This window comes from Vombatus ursinus, unplaced genomic scaffold (assembly GCF_900497805.2).
Source record: "Vombatus ursinus unplaced genomic scaffold, bare-nosed wombat genome assembly UNPS02014810.1, whole genome shotgun sequence".
Lineage (NCBI taxonomy): Eukaryota > Metazoa > Chordata > Mammalia > Diprotodontia > Vombatidae > Vombatus > Vombatus ursinus.
In genome coordinates, this window is record NW_020954588.1 from 12335678 (window position 1) to 12342700 (window position 7023).

Here is a 7023-nt window from a genome sequence, read left to right on the forward strand (position 1 = left end):
CCCAATGGTTCCCAGCCAATAGATCTCAGTCATTTTGGACCACTAGACATAATACTCTTTGAATTTAGGGGGTGGAGGAAGAAGGATTTCTAGCAAGAAAAGCTTGCAGCCAGCAGCAATATCCCCTCTTCAACACTGCCCAGACTTTACTCTTAATATGCTGGGCTCCCAGTGAAACCAGGCCATAGGAAAATTGGCTAAAAGAAATAAGGAGAGATAGTCTATAGAAAAAAATATATATAGTAAAAGGAATGGGAGGAAGACCACATGAACATTGTCTCCAAATATTTAAAGGGCCGTCTTGTAGAAGAGGGATTAAACTTTTTTTGTCTGGCCCTAGACAAAGAACTTTGGGTGGGGGGAGGGATAAAAGTTACAGAGGAAAGTTTCAGGCAGTCAGCATAAGGAAAGGCTTCCTAACCATTAAAGCTACTCCAAAATAGAATGGGTTGCCTTGGGGAAAGGGAGCTCCCCACTTCTGGATGTCTTCAAGTAGAAGCTACATGACAAATTGTTGGGGATGTCAGGGGATATCTCTTCAGGAATGGGTTGAACTACATGACCTCTAGAGTAGACTTGAACTCTGAGAGTCTATGAATTCTGAAATCTCTGGTCTTCAGGACGGTATAAAGCAGTTCTTCCTCACAAAACATTCAGGACTACTGGCTTTTCATAATAAGCCCTCATCTCCCTTCCTTATTTTTTTTCCCATGCCAGAGAAAACACAGGAGAATCACCTGACTCCCAGGGAGAAAAACCTCTCATACTTAGATAAGTATAGCATAAAGATAACCTCACTTTCCTTAATCTGCAAAATGGCTGCCAATGGCCTGTTCCAAAGAGTTGTTGTGAGGCATAACTAATAGGAGTAATGAAAAAGATTCTTGCATATGGTAAAATCCTATATTACTGCATAATAGTTCAAAAATTAAACTCGATAGGAGGCTTTCTATGCCAATTGTTTATCAAGCACAGCATTAAATTGCTTTTTCTTTAAGCAGAAAGCATTAATAGCCTTTTCATTTTTTGCTAGGAGCACTCAAGTACTGTTCTCTTCCAAAGAAAGCTTTTTATCATTATGCAAATGCCCAAACAATAGTGTATCACCAAAAGTTTCATGATAGAGTTTAATAAAATGTATTGCTAAAGGTACATCTCAAAGGCATCTTTCATCATTTGGCATTCTGCCCCCCCACCATAAATACTTGAACTGTCTTACTGAACATCTATAAACCTTTTCAAATAACAAATTAAAAAAAAATAAATTAAAAAATATGGAGAAACAGCTTCTTTGCACATTCTCATTTTAAATACCTCTTTACTCTTCAAATTCTTTGAACAATTGATATTCTATATCTTATCTACTTTAGACACACTTGAAGAACTGTTTAGCCATTCTTTAGAGAGGATAAAACTTCCACACATATTTCAAGTTATCTAAGGTCCAATTCACCAAGAAAGTCCATCTGGCACCCACACAACAGAAGCATATGCACTTGGTTGGAGGTAGAGGGGGAGTGAAAGGACCAGCGAGGGGTGGAATGTGCAAGTTTATGGAAGGCATGTGTATTTTTTTTAAGTAGAAAGGAAATTTACCAAGTTCAATAATTTTCCCCCTTTCCAAAAAGAGGAAATAGTAGTGCTGAATATGCTCCTAGATGACAAGCATAGCCCCAAATGTATTTGCTGAAGCACTTAAAATAAATGTGATATAAATGGGTTGATTCATAACAATATTGGGTTAAATAAATGTTGCCATTAATTTAGTGTAGTTTTCTTTTTTGAAAAATGCTATGAGCTTGCTGTTTACCTTTGAATTGATTTTAGTTGCCAAATTATATACCAAACTGTCCCATGGGCTTATTGGATATATGGGCGCTAATAATAAAAAATGTGCATAGTTTTAATACTAACTTTGTAAATTGCCTTAATAATAGCTGGTATAATGTAATAGTGTTTTCAACCAGTACTTTTAATTTCTAGCTCATAAAGCCTTTTCATTGAACCCCAAGGGTGTAGCTATAAAAGTAAGATTTAATTTTGTATATAATGTGGCCTAAATTAGCTTTAAAGCAATAGGAGTAACATGCAGCTACGATAGAGAGGCTGAAATTATTATGACTTAATATAAATTTCTTTAGAAAAATTAATCATTATTTCTACTTTAACATGATTCAAAATGAAAATTTAAGACTAATCAAAGCATACATTTTAAATATTTTTTCCTTAAAAAGCTGGGATAAATTTATACATGAAAACTTTAAGTGCCAATGGTGCCTACGAAATTATTCACTTTCGATGACTTTTTACCCACTTCCAGGCACCTTCCCTGGTGTTCTTTGAACCTGAAGGGCAAGGATTTTTATAGGTATTTCTAAACTGATTACCTGGATAATGCAACTGTGTTAGTCAAATGCTCTCTCTTCAAATTCTCTGACTACTTATCATTTATCTGTAGGGGGAAAAATAGTCTTCTGCATTCTCTCAAGTATATATTACAATCTTTGACCTACATAATAAATTTTCTCCTGCGACCAAAATCTTCTACCTGTTTGCAGAATAAGAAAATGAGCTTTTCATTATGCTCTATCCCATTCCCCTAGATGTTTCAAAAACGGTCATCGTACTCACATCTGATCATTTACAGTACAATTCATTGAAAACATACTGCAGCTTGATGCATATTTACTTCATCAATACAAAAGGAGGGGAAAGAAATGGATTTCATTTTATAAAGTATTCTGATCAGAATGGCCCGGTTAAAATAATAGCCATACAATTATTTAACAAATAATGAATCCCATTATGTGTTTAACATTATGCAGTGTATCAGTTGAGATATTATCCATTCCCAGAAAGTGTATTTTTAAAGGGGGTCAGGGAGCAAGAAATCTATTTTAGTCCTAACAACAAACAGCAATCCTTTTTTTTTTAGTATGACACATTAAAATATTATAGAAATTATTCCCTTGAATATATATTTAGGTTAATTTTATTGCTGCCTTTTGATTTTATATCACAGTCATTTCTGGAGAAAGTCCCCTATCATCTTCAAAAGAAACCAAACTCATAACAAGAAAAAAGAGTTATGCAAAAACAACTTATATTTTAATTTCTCCTTTCAATATTCATCTTGATCGATATTTTCATCAAAATCAAAAATACCAAGAAATTGAAACCTTGTGGAAACAAGATGAACATTTAATTTGTTATCCATATCCTCCCCATCATCATTTCTACTACTACCATTATCACAAAGATGCTTCTAGTTAGCCCACAAAATATGAGCTAACATCCCAAAACTTACATTAATCACAAAAAACAATCTCTTAATCCCCCTGAGCAATATATAGCCAAACATTAAACACCAAATACAATAGTAGGACAACATGGGCTGCTTTTATCTGAATTCCACATATATACAATGAAGATGACAACAAGAACAAAATAATAACATATTCGTATAAATGTACTCATTTATACGTATACATGTTTGTATAAGTATGCTTTAGCATACATTATCTAATTTGCTTCTCATACCAACACTTTGAGAAAGGTGATATTATTCACCCCATTTTACAGATGAGGAAACTGAGACTCAAGGAGGTTAAATGATTTGTCTGATATTCTCTGAACCCTTCATATCCATCGTCTTCTATTGCATTATAACATTTCATTGTGCCTTGAACATGCTTCTTTCAGCCTCTGCCATATTTTCTTAATAAAAAAAATGTTGGAGACATGATGGTATGTTGAAAATTACACCTGACTCCCTTATTGATCCTGCCTTAGACATGCTGGGTGACTTTGGGTCAGTTGCCTCTTAAAAAATAGGAGGGTAGAATAGCTAACTTAGGATGTCACTTAGCTCCAAAATTCTATAACAAGGGGTTGGAATCATCTTTCTGAGCTACTATTTTTGCTTACTCATTTGAAAATCTTCTGTTGATCAGTTCGAATATACAATGTTAAAATTAGACACCAAGAATAATAAAAGTTGAAGAAGACAGACAACCAAATAAGAAACCTGTGCTGGAAAAAAAAAACTGTCCAGGAAGGGTGTTCTCTCACAGAAACAAGTGGTCCAGTGGGTAAGAGTGATGCACTTGAAATCAGGAGGACCTGAGTTTAAATCTGGCCTCAGACATTTACTAGCTGTGGGACTCAACCTCCCTTAGTCTCAGTTTCCTCATCTGTAAAATGGGGATAATAAGTATATTAAAATTGATCTTAGATTTAGTAATAAATAGGTTCAAGTCAACTACCTGTGTAACCCAGGATCCATCTCTTATAGTCCTAGTGCTGAAAGTAAGTTTATAAGTCAGAGATGAGTTGTTGATCTATAGTGCTGCAGGGATTTGTCACATTAGCAGTTGCTTTCACAGGTGAAATCACAGGTCCAAACCAGGCAGAGACTATGACAGATTCAAATTTTATTTTAACCATCTTCATCACTTTCACCCATAAATGAAAGCCACCCCCCCAATGGCTTTATCAAAAATGAGTAGGTGATCCAAGTGTATTTTCAAAAGATAGAAATGAGACTTTTCACTCTGATGATGCTTCCATTTTTGGCTGCTCCTGCTAGAAGCACCCTGGGGGTCTCATGATATACACCTGGTGTGTAGCATGCAATAAAGGCACCATCAAAAATGAGGCAAAGTCAAAAGGTATTTTACAAACATCAATCATAAGGCACCATAGCAGCCCTTTTAAGTCCTGGCTGTGTACTAACTAACTACAAGCCTTGATAAAGCATTAATTTATTAGCAAACTGGGGATTCTTGTTTTTCTTCCAGATTTTTTTCAGGCATTTTTTTAACTGAACATTTAATTTGTTTAGTCGTTGTGATTATTCTCTGGTCACATTTGGCAATGGGGAGGATCACGAAAGCTTGAGAGGGAATACATTATGGAGCCATAAATTTGAGATGGAAGGATGTTTTTGTATGTTTGCCAGGAGTATCAGCCAGAAAGTTCCTGATCACGATCCTGCTCCATTTCCGTCTCTTTCTGTACTAAGTCAGGGGTGGGTGATCTTAGTATGACCTCATTCCATCTCCTAAAGATAATCATTATTCCTGACATCACTTGTCTAGATCTTCAATGATAGCCAATAATGAGGGATTAGATTTCATTTGGGATCTCTGAGAATTTCATTGTTATTTCTTAATTGGTCTATGAGAGGGCAGATCTATCATATTGGACAGAGCACGGACCTATGTGGATTCAAGTCTTATCTCTAACAAATACAAGTGACTTAAGCAAATAACTTCCTGCCGCAGGCAAGTCTCTAAGATGAAGTTGAGGAGGATCTGCTGATCTTAATCAACAGGCCAAGTTTCCACACTGGGGATTCCCTTCTTCCCCCTCCCCTCTTGATTGATGCAATCAGAGCTCTGGACAGAAAATAAATTTTTAATGTCTGCATCATATTTTAAATACTTTTCTTTCTGCTAAGATTAAGCTACACATAAACACATTGTACTTTAAATAACATTTTAATGAAGAAGCAAGGGAAGAATGTTGGGGAAAGGGTGGGGAGGCAGCCAAAGAAAAGCATTTCAGTAAATTTACACATTCAACCTTGGGTGTGTTGCCCACGTTCTCACAACTCTTGACCATGAAGAATGTGGCTCTGTTCTGCATCAGTATCCTAGCTTACTACAGGATAAAAGGGAGCTCGGATATAGAGTGGGAATTCTCACACAGTGAGCAAAACAAATGATTTGGTTCAAAGGAGAAGCTAATGCAAGAAAAGATGCATTCCTGATGTGGTGGAAGAATCTGGGTGCTTTTAGGACAGTGGACAAACTGCCTCAGAACAGTTATTTTTTTGCCAAATCAGTGTCTTCTCCAGTTATCTGACCCTCGAGTGTTTATTGTGAAAAGATATGTTGCCAGGCAACAGCTTGAACATGAGGGCATCTCTGACTTCTCTGAACTTATAAAAATGTTTTATTCATGAATTGCCTGCCTTTGCTCATTTGTGGGGGTGCCACCTCACTCCCTTCAAGCTCAAATTCCTCACCCTGGTTGTGAGCATCTTCTCTCACATCCAGCCCAAATGTATCCTTGCTTTCCAAGAGCTGCAATTACATAAGAAAGATTGGACTCGTGCCCAAAAGGACTACTTCCTATGGATAGGGGGAGGAAAGTGTCACAATTGAGAACTAAATGCTTTTAGAATAGTGAGTTTCTTGGTGGATGAATCTTCTGATGACACAGGTAATAAAGAAGACAATAGAGACTTAGACCTGTGATTTCATTTCTATAGAGAATATCCAAGTGACAAAGCTCTCTGTCCCTATGCAGGTCACCATCTCCTCTCTAACTTATGGTCATAGAGAGGTACCCAGAGCACTGACAGGTGAAATACACAGAATCACAATGTGTCAAAGGTGGGATTTGAACCCAGGTCTTCCTGGGTTCAAGGATTGTTCTCTAGACATTACATCAGAGGTTCTTAAGCTATGATGTGTGAACATGCTTTTTAAAATTTATATATTTTGATAACTATATTTCAATATAATTAGTTTCCTTTGTAATCCTATGTATTTAAAAACATTATTGTAAGAAGGGATCCATAGGTTCACCAAACTGCCAAAGGAATCCATGACAACAACAACAACAAGATTAAGGAGTCCTGCACTACACCAAGATACTTCTATGGCAGAGAAAAACAAGAAAAGGAAGAAACATGGGATGGTGGATAATGCAATGGACTTGGAATCAAGTAGATCTGAATTCTAATTCTGCCTCAGATATGTTCTAGCTATGTGACCTTCAGTAAAAAAAAAATTAAGTCTCTCAGCCTCAGTTTCCTCATTTGTGAAGAAAAAGAAGAAGAAGATGATGATGATGATGATGATGATGATGATGATGATGATGAAGAAGAAGGAGAAGAAGGAGGAGGAGAAGGAGAAGGAGAAGGAGAAGAAGAAGGAGAAGGAGGAGGAGAAGGAGGAGGAGAAGGAGAAGAAGAAGAAGAAGAAGAAGAAGAAGAAGAAGAAGAAGAAGAAG